At 39.0% G+C, this 20,187-nt stretch overlaps 1 long non-coding RNA gene across 2 annotated transcripts; it reads right to left on the bottom strand.

Annotated features, from left to right (window-relative positions):
- Nucleotides 1-20: 20 nt before the first annotated feature.
- On the bottom strand, nucleotides 21-19,924 carry LOC136835514 (uncharacterized). Of its 2 annotated transcripts, none has more exons than XR_010852179.1 (7): nucleotides 19,890-19,924; nucleotides 15,123-15,242; nucleotides 13,113-13,273; nucleotides 10,110-10,209; nucleotides 9,706-9,779; nucleotides 9,253-9,333; nucleotides 21-157 (listed from the first exon to the last, which is right to left on the bottom strand). It is a non-coding gene; the product is annotated as an uncharacterized lncRNA (long non-coding RNA). The 2 variants fall into 2 exon arrangements; XR_010852180.1 differs by lacking the exon at nucleotides 19,890-19,924 and adding an exon at nucleotides 15,788-15,820.
- Nucleotides 19,925-20,187: the final 263 nt, after the last annotated feature.

Genomic DNA, 20,187 nt, shown 5'->3' with positions numbered 1-20,187 from the left:
TAATGCTTGATTTCACAAACACTGTATGTAATATAACACATTAGTCGTCACAACACAGCAGCAAAAAACTTTGAGATGTCCAGATTTTTTAAAAACTGCCCTGGATTACCGGCTTGTTTTATTTTTTGATAGTGACATCCTCTTCCCACAAGGTAATCTGTAAAATAGAAATAATTTAATTTTTAAAGAGTAACAAAATTCACATCTGCTCTACAATGTGTTATGTGAAATCTACAAAATATTAAAAGTGAACTACAATTCACATCACAAATCTACAAAATATAACAAATTTAAAAAGTTAACTACTTGTATAAAATACGCAGTTATGTTGGAAATGATCATTGTATATAATACAATTATAATTTCAAACACTGATAATGTAACTGCTGACAGGCAGGAAACCTTGCCCACTGGTTGGTCTACACCCAACTTTGCCTCCCAGCCCCAGTGCCAGATGAGAGGGAGGGCTGAAGTGGGCCCTTTTAAAAGAACTTCAGGTTTATATGTTTGGGTAGGAAGGAAAAATACAAAATATTCCTACCCAAAATATATATAAACCTTTGCACTTTACATAGACTTCTTCCCACTGGTGGAAGGATTTGCCATACCCATAATGTCAACTTCCTGGTCCACTTGGAGTAGAGGAAGGGACCCCCCAAACTCTAGCATACTACACATGGGATGTAGCAGTTACTCACAATCAGGCTGTAAGAACCTACATTATACTAAAGTGTCAGAGGCATTAAAACAGTGTTTGCAGGCAAACACAATCAAGTTCAGAGAGAGCACCAGTCTTGCCTTTCCTTTCTCCTGCCAGCTGTACCTTATAGACGAGGTGTTACCTGTCCCAATGGGAGGTGACTTGCTATCCCAACCCATAAGCAACCACCACCAGCCAAAGGCAAATGTGTTCAAGACCAGTGGGTAACCTTCTGTAGATAAATCATGCAGGTAATCAGACATGATCACCTCTCAGCTCATAATACCTGAGAAACTGACAGGTTCCTACCCAGTGCTAAGGACAAGGCAATGCCCCTACTACCATGAGCTCTCATCCAGGCTGCAACTCACCCTCCACAATGGGCAAGACCCATGGACTGACTCTCAGAGCCAAGAGATACAGTGTACTCGGAAACTAGTCCTTTAACTTTTAGTACTAACCAAAGAGTTGTCGACATACAAATCTGAGGTGTCTAGTTCCTTTAGTAATATGGCACCCTAACAGTGTCTCACATGGAAGACTACTTGAAAGTCTTTCAGGGAGAGAACGACGATGATTTGAACTGACTCGACTTGACAATTCTGAATCTAGTTACAAAATTCGGGACAATTTTGAGCAAGAAAGACCTCCATCCTTCCAAGTGCCATTAAGCCCAGATAACTCAGAAGATTCAAATTTCTTGAGACGCTAAACCAGGCATGGGGGAGTATATGCTCCATGGAAAGGATTCTCAAAGGACGACAGATGACCTATAATGGGTGCCACTGCCAAGCAGATTGTTTCTGACAAGACGTGAACTAGCTTGCAACCTCCCTGAGTCAGCCAATGCAAGAATCCTACTAACATTCTCGCTGCTGTCATAAATGGCATACCCAAGTACTCTACTCTCTAATTACGAAAGAGGACCAATTATAAAAGTTGTTACACCTTGAGAAGACAGTTGTCCTATGGCAATTACAGCAATGAGTTTGCCAGGACTTCTCTAATACCCAAAAATGTCAAGGACAATTACAGCAATGAGTTTGCCAGGACTTCTCTAATACCCAAAAATGTCAAAGAAAACATGCCCCTTACCGAAAAGATTCAAAATTACTCCAGCATGAATATCTCCTTCAGACTGTAGGGGGAGGGCAGTCGAAACTCGTGAATGAAAGCCTTCCCGAGAGGATTAAGTGGGTGCACAAAGTATCTATGGATGTGTGTTTGAAAATACCTGCATCCTCGATATACCAAAAAGAAGTAGCTCTCTCTCAACATCTAGTGCATTGGTGTGATATTGAATGTATGGCATATGCACCTAAAAAAGCTTAGTCCTACTGCAATCAGAACTTTTGTGATGAAAAAAAAAAAAAGAGTAATTCGTGTTGGGGACTCAAAGGAGAGAAGCAGATAGAAACCCTTTCCGTAAGGTATCCACTCCTCGAGTTACCGAAAAACGTTGCTGTCACGAAGAACCCTCTTAGTATGGCAACTGGAAGGGACAACAACCACCCTCGCATTCTCCACCCCCTTCCTCTTCACTACCCTGCCAAAAATGGATGGGTAAAAAAAAAAAAATAAAAAAGGCATGACAAAACTACCTTTTAGAGGAGCATTAGTTAGGTATACCCTGTGGGAGTATAGAAGCTTGTGACTTCCTCTGCCCTGAAGAAGAAACGGCCAGTCAAACACAAATGTTCTACTGCAGTGCCATGTAGACCTGGGAGTTTTCATGGCTCTGCCTGGCAAGACAGGTGCTAGTATACAACTGCACAGGCTCTGCCACAGCCTTTACCTCATCCCAAAAATGGGAGAGGCAGAACCCAAAGCCACTCAAATTCTCAGTGCCAACACTGACTCAATGCCAAAAAGCCTAGAAATTGAGACAAAACTGTATCCTGTCTCCCCACACTAGAGCTGGTTTACAGGTAGTTGCTTGGTAGGCCAGGTACGTAAAAAACCTGACCCCAGACAAAAGTCTCTCTTGCATGTAGCCATTTTCCTTCAGGCATCTAACCCTACAAAGTGTCACATTCACTAAGGTAAAGGACCAGAAGTCCGACCTAAAACATACCATGGCAGTCTACTATAAGTTGCCACCTTCAAATGTGAGAGAGAGAGAGAGAGAGAGAGAGAGAGAGAGAGAGAGAGAGAGAGAGAGAGAGAGAGAGAGAGAGAGAGAGAGAGAGAGAGACTACAACAAAACCCCACTGAGAATCTAGTCTGCCTGTATTGCTGGCTTGGCACTGTTCGAGAGAAAAAGGGAAGAGAATCTCCTCTACTAACCCTGGTTGACAGACCGCCCAGGTTCTGTCACTTCCTGGGACCCCCCGATTCGTTCCCATGGAAAACATATGAACACTTGCATGTTTAATTCTTATTCTTGCATGCTAACACTGGCTTTACTAGCACAGGGTCCCGGACCAGTGATCTGAGAACCCTGATCAGTGATCTTAGAACCCTGACCAGACCCGTCCCGTCAGCCTTGCTAACCTGACCAGTACCCTAAGGGCCCGCAGACCCAGTGGTAGTGATTGCGCCAGTGCATGAAGCAATAGATGCAGCAGTACTTACAGTGCCGCTAGCATGAGCCCGTTGGTCCTTTCCATACATATGTACCAACCATTGGAAGCCCAGAAGCCTATTAAGACTTGCTATGGGGAGAGCCAGAAAAAGAAGCATCTTCTACCCCCCCCAATGAAAGAATCGAAATAGGAAAAAAAGATCCAAAGACACAGACCACATAACCTTGTTGTGTAAGCTCTAAGTGGCCCTATAAACACACACACAAGGTGGAAGAGCTCCCATCGCAATAACTGTCCAACCATGGTAGGACAGGAAACACCAGGGCATTGCCCCTTAAAACTTGATTCAAAACTGGGAATTCGAGAACTGAACAAGCAGCATGAGAGAGTTGTGGAACTCCTTTCCCATTTGATCCCTAAGAATTGCAGTAAGAAGCCAAAGTGCTGCCCCATCACCAAAGTCATCTGACCATGGATAGAGAAGAACATCCCTGGACTGCTGGCAACCCAAACCCAATCCATAGATTGGATGAATGGAAGCAAATGGTCCACATAGACATGTCATGCAAACCTCCCCTCTATGTGATCACGAAGTACTGTCATGCAAACCTCCCCTCTATGTGATCACAAAGTACTGCAGTGAAGCAGGGAGAGCACTAAGCTCACTGCAGCCCATACCCAGTCCACAGAGTGAGAAACGAGGCATGGACGAGCTGCACAAACGGGTCATTCACCCTTGCTCTGGATGGCCCCAAAAATTCGTCCTTGCTAGGAATACCAACAGACAGGTTTGTATTATAATAATACAACGATAGTAAAGAATCAAAGAAGGAAAAGGAATACAGTACTCAAGTTTATTCTTGAAAAGTTCAAACAACAAAGTCATGCTGAGTCCAGAGATATATCTGAACTTGGTGGCAGCCAGAAGCAAAGCAGTGTGTACACAGACTAGTGGACAGGGTTCCCCTGGCTTGTCAGTAGTTAACTACCTGGTCAGTAAGTCTGAAATGCTGTTCCAGCTCACTTTTGCAAGCTAAAACCAATTCAAAGAACAAAGGTTTGTATTTGTGTAGGAACAACTATCAAGCTCAATGCTATGAACAATTTATTAACCTATGCGAAGTATGTAATGAATCAGTTCTTACATGCCTTTGCTTTATCAAAATAGGACCTACAAATGTCTCTTGCACCAAACCAAAGGTGGTTAGAAGCCTCTCTAAGTGGTCAAAATGCTGTACCCACTTAATATACACTAGATAAGATTTCAACAATACACTGGGCTAAAAAGGTACATATATACTTCATTACTCATAAAAAACCCACTAAAACTGATAATCACTCTTAATTAAACTACTGTAATGTTAGGTAACGTTAAATGAAAAAACCCTTGACATTTTACATTAGAAGAGGGGGAATGACATATGAATAAATGTAGTTAGAAGTCAAGCACTAAAGCTTTTTTATTCATTAACTAGATACAGAAATGATTCCGTATATTACTGGAGGGTGTGGCAATTGTTTGGACCTAGACATACAGAGGCTAAAGGAACTGCCACAACAACAAGAATTACAATAATGTTCAGTTTTCCTTGTAATTATTTAATTAAAAGGTTTTGAGTTTGCATTTATTTTTCCATTTAAACTTACCTCTATTCTTCCTGCATTTACTTTCTTCCACAGATAATGTAAAACTTCGTGAAACAGCTTCATGTAAACTTTTAAACTTTTATACATCTGTATTTCCTTCATTTACATTCAGTGTTCCTTCCATTTGTATCACTGATTTCAGAGCTACTTAAACATCCACAGGAGAGAGAGAGAGTGTGTGTGTGTGTGTGTGTGTGTGTGTGTGTGTGTGTGTGTGTGTGTGTGTGTGTGTGTGTGTGTGTGTGTGTGTGTGTGTGTTAGGTAAGCACAATCACTTATTTCAATAAGTTTAAATTTCACCACTTTCTTTCAATGAAAGTCATGTGATGCATCAAGGTTTTCTATACAAAATAAATCATCCTATCATGACATTTAACATTAGGGTGAGGGAGAGACTGGGTAAAAAGGCAACAACACATGGAGAGAAACATATTCAAACATAAGCACTACACAGATTTTATGAAAATATAAAATTTAAGAACGCTGATTTTTTCTTAATTGGGGGTTGGTTCTATTACCTGAAGCTTTTGGATTACAGGTTTTTTTAAACACTGATAGCTCAGAGCTAAAACTGCACCCTCCAATAATTGATAGAATACTCTTGGGTTCTTCCATTTAAACATACTGTACAACTTTATAGCACATATTTACTTTTTACACATCTAAGGAAACAGTTTTACATCTCTACTACTCTCCCAAGAAGAACGGTTGAAGTTCACAGGACCTAAAAAAACTGTGCATTCGTACGACAATCATTCTGCAGAAACAAATCGTGTGGATAACTAGTAATCAATGAATTAAAAGTTTATAACAAAAATAATTTTGATAAGCCATAAGCTGCTAGCTTTTTATTGCGCTCTATCAAGAGTGTCCAGCACCAGTACCTTTTAACCGTGTGCCCCCAGAATTGAAATGAAAATAACCATAACCAACATTTTGACAAGGGAAACAAAATGATTCCATCTGAGAGACTGGCAGACATATTTCACAACCACCAGTCCACAAAAATGTTCACTATGGCTAACTTGTCCAAACAGCTAAATGTGGCCATAGACAACAATGAACCAACATTAAATCTGCATATTCAAGATAAAACAGATTTATCACAAACATTTCAGAGAAAGAAAAGCTTAAAATTCTAAATGTCAGTCAACTGCAGACATGGAGATAGAATCCAAGAACTAGCAGTATATATTTGCAAAGATGCTGCTAAGTATGACTCTTGTCCATTTGAGACAGCCCCCTTGCCTCCTTCCATCCAAAATGAATAAATGAGCATACTTCATCTGCTCAGTCAATAACTAAGCTGCATTCAAAACTTCATTCCAAGAGCAGAATAAAATATCGAATTTAGGCCAAAGAACAAGTGCTGGGACCTATGAGATCATTCCATGCTGAAAGGGAAAAATGAACAGTAAGAAGGTTTGAAAGTGTAACAAGAGGAAAACCTTGCAGATGCACTACGAAAATTGTTAGAGGGGGTGGAAAAAATATGAATGGAGGTACAGTAAAAGGAATGAAAGAGGCTGCAGCTAGGGCCTGAAGGGATGCTGCAAATACAGTACCTTTAAATAATGCCTGTGCACTACATGAGGTAAACTGTACCCCACCTACAGGGAAAACTTCATTCCAAGTTCTATGGGATGAACCAGCTTGCAATCGTACTATTTTCAGTAGCTCAAGCTGCAGAAGACTTGTCTAGGTATCTGTCTATGCAAACAAGACAATACTCAAAAGGTCAGGCTACTACAAATAGCACCATACTTCCAAGCTTTCACATAAAGAAATTGGAACCACTGACAGACCCAAAAAACTATCTCATTCAGTTTTAGGACAGTTATGAAAGAATGTGCTGCAAACGCTTGTGACGAGATAACCAAGTAGCAAAACCTTAAATTCAAGGATGCTACCTTCAATCATTACAAGATACAGCACATACATACCAAAAAGCGTTCTTTGATAAAAAAAAAAAAAAAAAAAAGGCAGCATTATGCTGCAAACTCTAAGAAAACAGTAGAAGGGGTAACAACCAAGAAAAATGACAGTGCTAAACAAAATAGTCTGAAAACCAAAGATTTTAATTTCGAGGTTGACACCAAAGGCCTACATAATGTGTGTTACACAACACTCAAAAATACACAAGTGTATTTCAATACTCCTCTGTAACCAACAACCTGCCTAATTATTCACAACAGGAGTGGTCACAGAGAACCATATGGTTATGGCAAAATGAACTTTATCATTATGAACAACAAAATTATACTCTGATAACCATTAATTCAGGTATGTACTGATAATCAGTCTCAAATCCTTAGAAACTACAGAAAACAGATGAAGTCTATGGCAATTTACCAACACATTAAGTACTTGAACTGACCTGTTAAAGAAAAACAAAGCACATTTTAAATTTTACCATAATTGGACTTTTAATATAGTTGACATGAGTTTATTTTGATAAAAATCATAAAAACTACAAACACTGTAATTCTTGATTATTTCATTAGGCATTCAAAGACCCTTCTAAAAATCCACCACAATAGCAGATTCCTGTACAATCCTGGATATTTGAATGCTAAAATTAGGATACCCTTGTAATTACAATGCCAATTAAAAATTTCAGTGGCCCTACTAAAAAGAACCTTCATTTTGAACCTAGCTAGTATGGAACCAATCGACCAATAAACCTCTCCCAACAAACAAAATGGGGCTTCTTGTTAAAAAGTACACAACTGCCAGAAGTACCATATAACAACAATCCTGTCCCAATACAGGATAAGAGGAGAGGGTTATAAGAAAGCTAACACCTCAGCCTTATGAAGACACTGCTGAGCTACTGTCATTTGCAGTTGTCCTTAAAATTCTGGTTCACGGGGCAATTGATCAAGAGGTTTGAGAGAGAAAGAGAGAGAGAGAGAGAATTAATTTTTCTGAGTGACCAAAGGACCCTTGAATCTTAAAATGAACACACACAAATGCACAAGATTTTTACTGAAATACACATTATGTCATTCAACCTTGTTGTTTAGCAGTTAAAGGATGGGTGTGGGGTAAGGATGCAACTCGGTATATACAAACTTTATGAAAGTAATTCACTATACCGTAAAAAGCTTTTATTCATTACGTTGGAACACCCAGTAGTTGGGTGTGGCTATTGCTTTCAACTGTCAAACTCTTAAGAAAAATTAAACATAAGTAACTGCGTGTATCAATATGATAAACGTACAGAAAACATGAAATACCAACAAAACTCATGCAAGAGGCTAACTGGTTTAAGGTGCATTGTTAAACATGTCCCCACATTCATTACCTGTGACCAACAAATGTACAGACTATACACTCAACATATTAGAGGTAAAGTATAAAAATCTGTATAAGTTTTTGAACAGTGTATACAAACTATATGCCACTTTCCCCTCCCACTACCTCTTGCAATGAAAAATCACAAACTTTGATTATCATCCAATACATGGGAATGCTGTGTTCTTTAATTATGAAAAATACCAAGATATGCTTAAAAAAGGCTACGATTTTTTATCCTTTACTGTTCAAAGGTGCTTTTAATAACTAAAAAATAAAAATTCAAACCAAAAATACCATTAACCCAGGGAATTTTGTATAAATTCAAACACTCTCATACAACACCCTTTGAATTTTTATTAACAGGTATTGACAGTAGCCAAAAAATACTGATAAAAAAGAAATCAGCAACAGGAGAGAGAGAGAGAGAGAGAGAGAGAGAGAGAGAGAGAGAGAGAGAGAGAGAGAGAGAGAGAGAGAGAGAGAGAGAGTTCTGTTTAGGGTTAATGCCTTTACCTTTTAAAAACCATCAAGATATATTAAAACTTGAAACCACCTTTGGATGAGCATGTGACAATAAAGGGAGAAATCTGAAACTATTCCACACTGAACAACCTTATTTTAAAGGGGATAAAATCTAGCAAATTTCATAAAATTCCCTTTGTAATTATGCCTCATCTTGAGTCTCATTTTGCTGACAAGGTTTTCAACATAAGTTTTATTAAAAGATTTACTACGCTAGATAAATGAGCTGTAAAAAAATATGCTTAAAACTAAATTCTGGAAAAATACAAGACATACTGCAAGATGATGTAACTGTTTTGTGTATTCTAATTAATATAGTTTCTCTTATGTCATTTAAAAAGTCAATTTCTAATTATATAAACTAGCCATAGAATATCGTACTGTACATAATTTATGTCTCCGTTAATACAGATTGCTCATACAAAAACTCTGGAAATTAAGAAGGAAGTACATTTCATATCCATGTTTAATAAATGTAGAGTCAATATTTCGAACCTACTACATTGCGTAATATAATTAGCTAATTTGTACCAAATACTGACAATTAAATATACATACTTTCTTCTGCACAATTCTGAACACGTCTCTGGTACAGAAGACACCTGAGTAGCACCTGCATTCTTCATCTTACATGAATACCTGCAATTCAAGGGTACATCGTTAGTGAAAGACATTCCATAGATCTTGTAAATGAACACAAAGCAACATTATGTACAAAAACTAGCAAACATTCTACAACTTTCCTACCACTACTAAGTTTACCCAATCTTGGAGATTCATTGACACAAAGTAACTGTTTAACAATATAGTACTATAACTGAATATTCAAAAAAAAAAAAAAAAAAAAAAAAAAAAAAAAAAAAATTCAGCATTTACTCCAACTAAATGTATAGTCCCTACTCAGAACCATTCTTTTTAACTATTATAGTGTATATACTGTATAATTAGCTCTTTGGCACTAAACAATACTGAGAATAAAGAGTAAGTACTTTTTTATAGTTCTGAACTTGCCTCTGCTGCAGAAGACTCTTAGATCTAACACCTGTATTGCCTCATCTTCCTGAATCTTGGCTTTTCAAGTAACCCTGCAATTCAAGAGTACATAATTATTAGGTACAAGATGTCCTATCCAGTATCATAAATGACACACAAAGCACAATTATATAGGAAAACTGGTCAATTTCCAAAAATTTCACTACCCCTGCCAAGTCTACCCAACCTTTATAATGCATTAATTCTGCATAAAAGCTTCACTATACAGGTAATGTGAACATTCAATGGAAAAAAATTCAGCAATTACTCGAATTAAATGTACACAGCCAAACTAGGAGCATCACACTCTTTTTAACTTTTACACTGCATAATATAAACAGCTACTTGGGAACTAAGCAATACTAAAAATTAAGAATACTTACTTTCTCCCAAACTTTTCTGAACTTGCATCTGGTACAGAAGACTCTTGGGTCTAATACTTGCATTGCCTAATTTTTCCATAGTTTGGCTTTAAAACCACACCTGCAATTCAAGAGTATCATAAGTAGGAGACATTCCAATGAACTGGTAATGGAACACAAGAGTAAAATGATGAAAAAAATTGTTTCCAAAATTTTCACACCACTGTCAAGTTATCCAATCTTTCTAGTGCATTAAAATGATGCACAGATTTTACAATATTGTGAATTTTCAATGAAAAAAATCATCAACCATGTGTTTGAAATGTTTAATTCCCACTAACCTATTGAGCACAATTCTAGGTATCATTATAATCAGTAGGTATAGAATTAAAATGAGCACAAATTCAGGAGTAAGCTACATTGGGTCATAAATCTGCTAGGGCTCCCACAGAATACACACCCCATATGGAGTTAAATTAAGCAGAGGAGTACAATATAATTCCATAAGCAGAGGAGTACAATATAATTCCATATCAAGATAAATCAAAAGAGTCATATATAAACAGTAGTATTTACAAAAAAAAAAAAAAAAAAAAAAAAAAATCAAATTAGCAAGCAAAATAAGGGGGAAATTCTTTGCAGTATCCCTCTGTTCCCCATACATACTGGATCATTCTGTCTAATGTCACAATAGGCCACATATCAATTTGGTAGTTTTGTAAAACTGCATTAAATCAATTACTTTGGCAGTCAAAATATAAGGGTCCAGATGGTTGCCCCATCACTACTTGGGTTATTGATTTTGATCAAAATTACTACACAAAACTAAACAAGCATTGTATTAAACTATTTATATACTGTAAATGAACCCAAACACCAGGCAGTATTATGTAACACACTTTTATGGCTGACAAATAACCTGGCTTTGTCTACTTAAAACCCTAACCAACCTTGCCAAAGGACATAGCTTACCCTACAAACTCTTAATCATTACAGTTCATAACAAACTAAGCATATAGCATACATCTTGCAGCACCAAACAAACCAGTAACTAAATAACAGTACTATAGCAAGAAAAGTGTCCAAATCAAGTCATTATTCAAGCTATGGCTGATTACACTTAATATAAAGAACATACAATTACAGTCGACCCCCAGTGTTCAGGGGGGGATGTGTACGACAACCGCCCCGTGAATACTTAAAACCGACTCTAAAAATGCCTATACAGTACCCGAGTGTTTTATTAATTTTATCACCAAAAGTCCATTTAGTCATGAATATATGAAAATACAATAACTAGTGAATATTTCTCAGTGAAAAATAACGCGAATAAGCAAATTTTCCACGAAATAATGTGTATATGTGTTCCATACAGATATCCGTGAATCGCTGAGTCCGTGTATTGAGAGAACGCGAGTCCAGGGGCTTTACTGTAGTAAGCTGCTGCATACTAAATACACCATGTAATTTAAACCATAAATCTACAGATAAAATAAAAGTATTATGTACGGTATAACAATGTACCGTAAGTGCCTAAGATCAACCCCAAGTCTAAACCTTACCTCAAACCCTAGTCTTGTAGGTTACTGTAAAGTAAACACATGCATTATGAAAACACTGTACAAACAATTATGTTAAGATAGAGTTGATTCACTTCACTACCAGGGAAATATCCCAGCCAATCAGCAACGTCACCATTCACAAATGCTTTTCCATGGCTGCCATAATGTTGAGTATACAGTGCCAAAGTTTACACTCATTTATTATGCAGAGTACCAAAAACCCAGTATTAACTCCCATCAACTTTGAGTTGACAGTGCTCATCACCAGCAAATCTGCAGATTAAGACATAACTTTCCCTAACTGGAGAAGATTCGAATAGAACTACTAATCATATAGCCTGTTCAACCACTTGCCCCTGGTGTTCATGAAAAGCCTGTGAATTTCTAGTGAGAGAGGAATGCAAAAGCAAAAACTGTAAAGAATCGAGTATGAAGCAAATTATTAACTTACCCCAACGTGTGTAACAAAAATTCAAATCCTTTAACGAGAATGGGTTTTGGAATGGAATGGCAGGGTAGGGGGTGGGGGCACAACCAGGTAAGAATCTGGCAGCTTACATTAGGTAGGATGCACCTCTGTACGTAACTTTAATGGGTGCTCTAGGTAAGACTATGGGGGGAAAGGGGGAGGTTCTCTTTGTCCCTTGGTCAGGTAAGGACCTGGTGACCTAATTTGGGTTATTCTGACACATCCATGCACATTCTCTTATGATGCTCTAGGTCAAACATGGCCAGGGGAGTTGGGGGGGGGACCTGGCAAGTATCCAAGCATCCTATATTAAGGTTGGGGAGGGGGAGGAGGGGGTTCCTTTGCTTTGGGCCAGGTAAGGACCCAGTGCCATTGGTTAGTATAGGCCTACTCCAAGTATTTTCAGCCTTTGTGACTTTTAACGTGTTCTAAGTTAGGTTAGGCTGAGGCATAGGCTATCCTACTTTTCTGATAGATGCATTGCACTCGTTTTCGGTTTGGCCCAGCCAAAAATTGTTTTGCACTGGTGAGGGGGGATGGGCTAGGGTAGAAAAATAGCAAAAAACGAGTAGTCTGCTGCAAAAACACTTTTAGGAAAGCATAAAACATTACTCGTCGAAAAAATTCGTGGTTCATGTAGGCTATCTGGGCAATAGGCTAACCATGACAATATTTGCCTAGTTTTATTGCAAAAAGAAAACTAATTCACTTGACCCCTAACGGATATTCCGTGAAGAAAAATGAGAAAATTATCATTATTCGATAATTTTTTACATCAAATTTGGTACTGGCGAGGAATAAAATACTTACAGTAGCCTATTGTATGACCTAATGTTTTTATAAAACATTCCTATTGGTGGAAAAACACAAGCACCATGCCCTCAGTAGGGTACTACCCTAGCATGGTCGACAATGTATTTTCAACAGGCTAATCTAACAATTAAATAACATATTATACACCAGGGAGAGCTTCAGTATCAACACTTGACTCACCATAAAAGAGTACTTCATAAGCTAATACTAAGCACCTTTTGCAGAGTTCTGTGCGGACCGGTTCCCCTTCCACGGATCCGGTAACTTTCGGTTCCAGTATTCCGTGCATTTCCGATTCCAAGCAGCCAATGAGCGTTGTGGTGGGTTTAACGAGATTCACTCTTAATTAAAATTTTATTATAAGATTATAAAACTCAAAATTTTACAGAAAATGGTTATTCTAAACAATACATAACGGAATAAAAGAAAATATTGGCTATAAACTTATGCTAAACTGGAAAAATGGGCAATACTAGTGCTATTTTTTTTGCACAGAACGTTTCCTTTCAATTATTGGTACCTCTTGTAACTAGCTGAAGGTAGGTATTCTCCAGTTTTTATTTGTTTGTTTTTTTATTAAACATATTTTGGCTCTCTAAAACTACGTTTTTCAAAAGATTTCACGATTTTTCCTAGGCTTTATCACAAATTTTAAAAACCTGTTCTCTTACTTAAATCGCAGCCCACCCCTCACCCCCAACCCGACTTTCTTTTTCGAAGACACTGATATTGACCATGTTTTTCCACGTTTCTCAGTAAAATTTAACAGTCAACGTGGATGTTTATTCATTTATATTTTATCTGCATAGCATACTTTTTCATAATAAAACATATATATATATATATATATATATATATATATATATATATATATATATATATATATATATATATATATATAAACACAAACGCAAATTCAAAGAACGACACAAAAGATTTGCTTAAGTCATTCACCCTAAATGAACTGAAACACAGGCAAGCGAAAGAGAGATCATGAGTTGCAAATTAGAAACGAAAAACTATAAATACCAATTCTTTAATCCTGTTGCTGCAATTTTAGATCAGGTTAAGAACTCGGTAATTGAGCTATTGCCATATAAATGACCTAAGAAATTTTAGTTTGTCGCTGTGCTCGAGAGGACAGCGGCAAGACCTCTACAGGTACCTACCACTCTCTACCGCGTAAATTGGCGATGTTTTACTTGCGCTTTTGATCTTGGTTCTCCCATAGTTTTACGTCTAAAGGCCGCCACTAACGTTCAGTAATGCCTGCACTGTGGGCCTGTGGAGGAAAAACTGAACGTTAATGTGAACCTGCACAGGCGGACAGAAAAACTGCGGACGGACAGACAAAGCCGTTACAATAGTTTAATTTTACAGAAAACTAAAAGTAAAATCTTCAGTATATCAATGCCCATTTCCAACCCCGCTGCAAGCTTTACGAGATAGACTGCAGTGATCGCGCACGATCGCACAATATCACTGGGCAGGGAACGGGTTGATAAGATGGGAAACTTCAGGTACCTGAGACCTACAGTCTGTGATAACGAAAACCCTGCAACAAAAAAGGGACAGCTACGAGTTACAGCAGCAATTGAAAATTGGAAAAACAAACAAACTTTTGTTTTGGACTGGAGACTTATACGGTGGAAAAGGAGATTAATATCATACCAAGTACCAACTAGGAGGAGATTGGGAAGTGAAATGAGCAGACCAAATTGGAAATGAGGATTCATTAAGTGAGAGAGAGAGAGAGAGAGAGAAGAGAGAGAGAGAGAGAGAGAGAGAGAGAGAGAGAGAGAGAGAGAGCTGATCCAACAAAGAGTGCACGGGAAAGCTTATGTAGAAGACGAACAAAGGCAAACTGAAAGAGAGGAAAAACCAAGAAAAATAAGGTTCTATTAACTTACCAAGAATAGTAATGAGGTTGATGATAATCCCAACCATATCTTCCCATATTTATAAAAACACAGTAGGGCAGAAAACAATGGAGAATAATGAAATGATGGCTTGTTAAATAAATGAACAGGAACAGGAAGGCTTGACGTCGGAATGCAAAGGTCGTATTGAAAACTATCGAAGCGTTCAATAGTTAGTGATATTAAAGGTACAATAAGAATATAAAACGTGATCGACCAGAATAATGACTAAATAAAATCTGACTTGGAATAGACGGTATACTATGCTCACTTTTAAATTCAGATGGAAAGGCGATCTCCTTTTCCTTGAAGATCCTATCAGCCTCTTCGTCCTTTTGGGATTCGATTCCTTTGTAACCGATGAAAAGACGGTGTCTATTTCCATCGGAATCTGGAAAGGAGAAATATGCAATTAACTTCACCTTCAAGAAAAACGTCCATTTCTTTTCCGTCTACCCGACTCCGAGTTTGAAAATCCTAATTTGGGGACCGATTCTTGTTGACACCTTTTTCTAACACTATAGATCTCTCTCTCTCTCTCTCTCTCTCTCTCTCTCTCTCTCTCTCTCTCTCTCTCTCTCTCTCTCTCTCTCTCTTAAATCCAGTTAAAGGCGACTCCGGGTTGCAATAATAAAACTTGAACTTTTTAAAGCATTATCCGATATCCGAAATTTATCCATACCAACCTGACAGCAAAACTAATCGACGACTGTATTCTAGGGTTTAAATCGTTTCAAACAACTGCATTTAAGCAAGTTCCAAACCCGGATAAAGTCGGAGGCCTGAGCGAAGCGATAGCGTGTGCTTTGTAAACTGGAATCTGTAACTAAAGTTATCTTCCTGCTGTAAGAGGAAACAGGTTGTGGCGGAATTCAAAAACACAAAAACAACACACAACACAGAAACATAGAACATATAACCACACACAACACTCACCCTGATCCTCGGTTGCTGGGAGATGGATTAAGGTGTCCACGAGTCACCAACACAGCACAAAAAACCACACAAACAAAACTGAAAACAGACTACACAACAAGGAAATATAAATAAAAAATAGAAGACCATATACACAATAAAATAGCACACCAACAAGAAAACCCAACAACTCTCGGAAAAACATACAAAAACTGTCCAACACGAAACCACTGACCGGCACTAGCTCTGACTAAAGACTCCCCAAAACCGAAATCTCGCTTCCCATTTTCACAGACAGACAGCGCCGTAAACAAACTCCAACAAACGACCCTTATCCCTCTTCCAACAACCGAAACACTCACTAATGACAATTACACTCGCTCTCTCTTCTCTCTCTCTCTCTCTCTCTCTCTCTCTCTCTCTCTCTCTCTCTCTCTCTCTCTCTCTCTCTCTCTCTCTCAAAACTTACGTTACTTTACAAAACCATCTCAAACGGCAAACTAAAACTCACTCTCTCTCTGTCTCTCTGTCTCTCTCTCTCACACACACACAGAACGTTGGGAAATGCTAAGTAAAATTCATTCCATCCCTCTATAATTCTCCCCCTTTTAGCATTTTCCAACCAACGCTTACACTGCATTCAAGTGCCTTACGCAACACCCACGGATGCTCACTAGCAGGTCCTTTAGAACGCGTTCGCGGGCACGCAATCATTCTCTCAGACTTGCTCTCTCTTCCAGCAACATTCAGATTTACATTTTTTCTCCTCCATTCTCTCTCAGATTCACTATCTTCTTCACTATTACCACTCTCAATTTCACCCACAAGCTCATCTATACCCTCTAACTCGTTCCCAAATATCTCCCCCAATTCTTCCAACTAACCCATCCCATTCGCTCATTGACCTTTCCAATTATTGCAACGATTCATTCAAAGCTTTCAATCACTGCTCGTCTATTACTGCTACGCTCTCTTACTCTTACACTTTCGCTCACCTCCAACCGTTCACTCACTCCCTGCCACGTTCAGTCAACTCAGTTATATCAAACCCGCATATGCTATACGTTCTATTCATACCATCCCATTCATCCGTATTGCACGCTTTATCCACTCATTTTCACTTTGGCACTCACACCCCTATCACACAACTTACGATCATTCCGTTCACTTACGTTCTTCCCTTTCTTACGTTTCCTACCATACTCTATCAAAACCAATTGCTGATCCTCCATACACAAGCTCTCATGCATACTTGGTTCACCCACATTCTGATTTAACCATTTATACACCCCATCATATACACACACATTTGCCCTGACTAATTTATTTACGTCTATTCCCCTCAACTACATACTCACAACTATCATTGTTTCTATCCCGAGGCTATCCAGCCATGCCACTTTCACCTCAACTTCTCCAATCTCATGTGGCACTTTTACCCTCTCTGTCGCAATTACAGGCACTCTCTTCCACAATTTTTGCTCAACCCTACCATCCTTCCCCAAATACAAATCCCCAAGCACATTCCCTTTCATACGTAATTCAATTACATTCATACTAGGATGGACCACCATCCCGCATTTTTTCGTACTCTCAATCACACAAAAATCACTTTCTTCCATCATTACACCCCCAATTTCTAACCGTTCACACACTCTTCCAACCACTGCTATCCTTAAATTTCCAATCCCTCTTACTTCCCCCTGACAATTCCTAATTTCACACGTATTCCTCAATTTCTCCCATCCATTCTTAAATATGACATTCATACTACAACCGGTATCTAATAACGCAATCAATCTTACTCCCTTACAACACACTTGCACACTCATGCACTCGTCAGTCTTTCCAGCAAAGCCTCCCTCATGCAACAACCCCTCACGTACATGCATCACACGCACCGCGCTTGCATCCTGGAGGATCCACCCATTTGAACCCCTTCACACTCAGTTTCCCGAATTCGCTGTCACAGTCACCCTCTTTCTACATACACTTAAAACATGCCCTTCCATTCCACATTCGACACATTTCGCTCTCGGTTCTGAAACATTGTCACATAATGCCATTCTTACCACAGTTGCCACATATTACATTCGATTCGGTACCCTACAACCATTAATGCACATGACCTACCAGTCCGCACCTGTAGCATTTTAACCCCCTATCTTTCTGTACACTCACTACCAAATGTCCCGATTGCCCATACCGAAAATATGCTCTAAAGCCCACCTACACTCATTCTTTGTATGTCCTTCCTTTTTCCATATCTAAAACACTTCGCTCGACTTCCACTCACCGACCTTCCCCTTGTACACTACTATCCCTAACCCGTCCAACCCATTGTTCCTTACAAACCCACCATTCATCCTCACTGGCACTCCACATTACTTGCTCTTACACTCCTATCTATTACACTATCTGCCCATTCTCATTGGGCCCCTCAACACTGCATCTAAAGCTTCCAAACTCTGGCACTCTCATCTACCCCAGCCCTTACACTCACACTTCTGCTCTCTTTTATAACCCTGTCAAGCTCATAATCTTCTACAATTTCCAAAATTTCTCCCAAGTCAACCTTTCACTCGTCCATCTTTTCTTCTCCTTCCGCTTCAAGTTCAGTAAATTCTCTCACTCCATCTGGCACTCTCTAACAACTTTCGTACTAACTCCTTGTTCATCTATCCCATCATCCCCAAACTTCTTTCCTCACCAACGTCTCAGCCTACAAGCATACAGTGACAAGGTTTCCCAGCTTTCATTCTTGCCTCATCAAATCCATTTCTTCCTCTTATATTTAACACTCCTTTCATACGCCTCCTTGCTGCTCAACTAGTCTAGCTTTCACCTTGTCATACTCAACATCTCCCACACTCCATAATAACCCTATACATATCAATAAACCCAGTCAAATATTCTCCTAATTCTCGTGCCCACACTCTCTTACTCTCCCCATACTTATCCTGACAAAACCTTTCATACTCCCTAAAGAAATCATGCACATCCCTACTTCCATACTCATTATACCTTTCACACCGTGCCTCCCTCATACATAGCCTTTCTCACTTCTTCTCCACTTTCACTCACTTTCCTTCTTTCACTCTGTCCTTTCATACCCCCTTCCAGATACAAGAGTCCACTTCCATACTTACATTCATCTTACTCATTACACTCTTCTTCCCCTTCTTTTATCCACTTTTATTCATTCACCTCCATCCACCTCACTATCACTACTGTCTTTTTCCCTCTCCTTCTTTCCTGCCTTTCCCACTTCCTTACCCTTCTTACCAGTTTCCTTTCTTTCCCTTCTTCCTTTTTTTCTTCCCCTGACTTATCCTTACTTTCCTCTGTTCCTTCCTTTGCTTTTCATTCCCCTTTTCTTACCCTGCCTCTCATTCTCTCGTTTCTTACTTCCTATTCCCACATCCTTTCATCACTCACGCCCATTCACTTCTTCCTCCTTTTTCTCTCTCTCTGCCCCTTCACACGTTCCAGAGGACCTGCCTCCAACAGCCCCTTCTCCAAAAACACCCTGAACATACCTTTCACCATTTCTTCCACACCTTTCATCATTCCCTCCAACTTTTTATCCACCCTCTCTTCCATTCTCTCTTCTGACTCTTTCATCTCCCCCTTTCATTTCCTCTTTTCGCTCCTTTTTACCAATGATCCCATCTCTTCCAACTGAAGCCTCAATTTCTCATTCTCACTCTTTAACCATGCATTCTCCTCTCTTGACAGCCACAACTCCTCTCTCAACCTCACCAGCTCCTCTTCCATCCTTTCACTCCAGTCACACTACCCGCCACAATCTTAATTGTAACTGCAACACCAGTTGCCCTTTAGCATAATATAATGTAGCGGAATTCAAAAACACAAAAACAACACACAACACAGATACACAGAACATATAACCACACACAACACTCACCCTGATCCTCGGTTGCTGGGAGATGGATTAAAGGTGTCCACGGTCGCCAACACAGCACACAAACCACACAAACAAAACTGAAAACAGACTCTACACAACAAGGAAATATAAATTAAAAAAAAGGAAATAGAACCATATACACACAATAAAATAGCACACCAACAAGAAAAACCAACAACTCTCGGAAAAACATACAAAAAACTGTCCAACACGAAACCACTGACCGGCACTAGCTCTGACTAAAGACTCCCCCAAAACCGAAATTCCTTCACATTTTCACAGACAGACAGCGCCGTAAACAACTCAACAAACGACCATATCCCTCTTCCAACAACCGAAACACTCACTAATGACAATTACACTCGCTCTCTCTTCTCTCTCTCTCTCTCTCTCTCTCTCTCTCTCTCTCTCTCTCTCTCTCTCTCTCTCAAAACTTACGTTACTTTACAAAACCATCTCAAACGGCAAACTAAAACTCACTCTCTCTCTGTCT

Source organism: Macrobrachium rosenbergii, chromosome 55, assembly GCF_040412425.1.
Source record: "Macrobrachium rosenbergii isolate ZJJX-2024 chromosome 55, ASM4041242v1, whole genome shotgun sequence".
In the NCBI taxonomy this organism is placed as follows: Eukaryota; Metazoa; Arthropoda; class Malacostraca; order Decapoda; family Palaemonidae; genus Macrobrachium; species Macrobrachium rosenbergii.
This window is presented reverse-complemented; position numbering and strand designations above follow the sequence as displayed.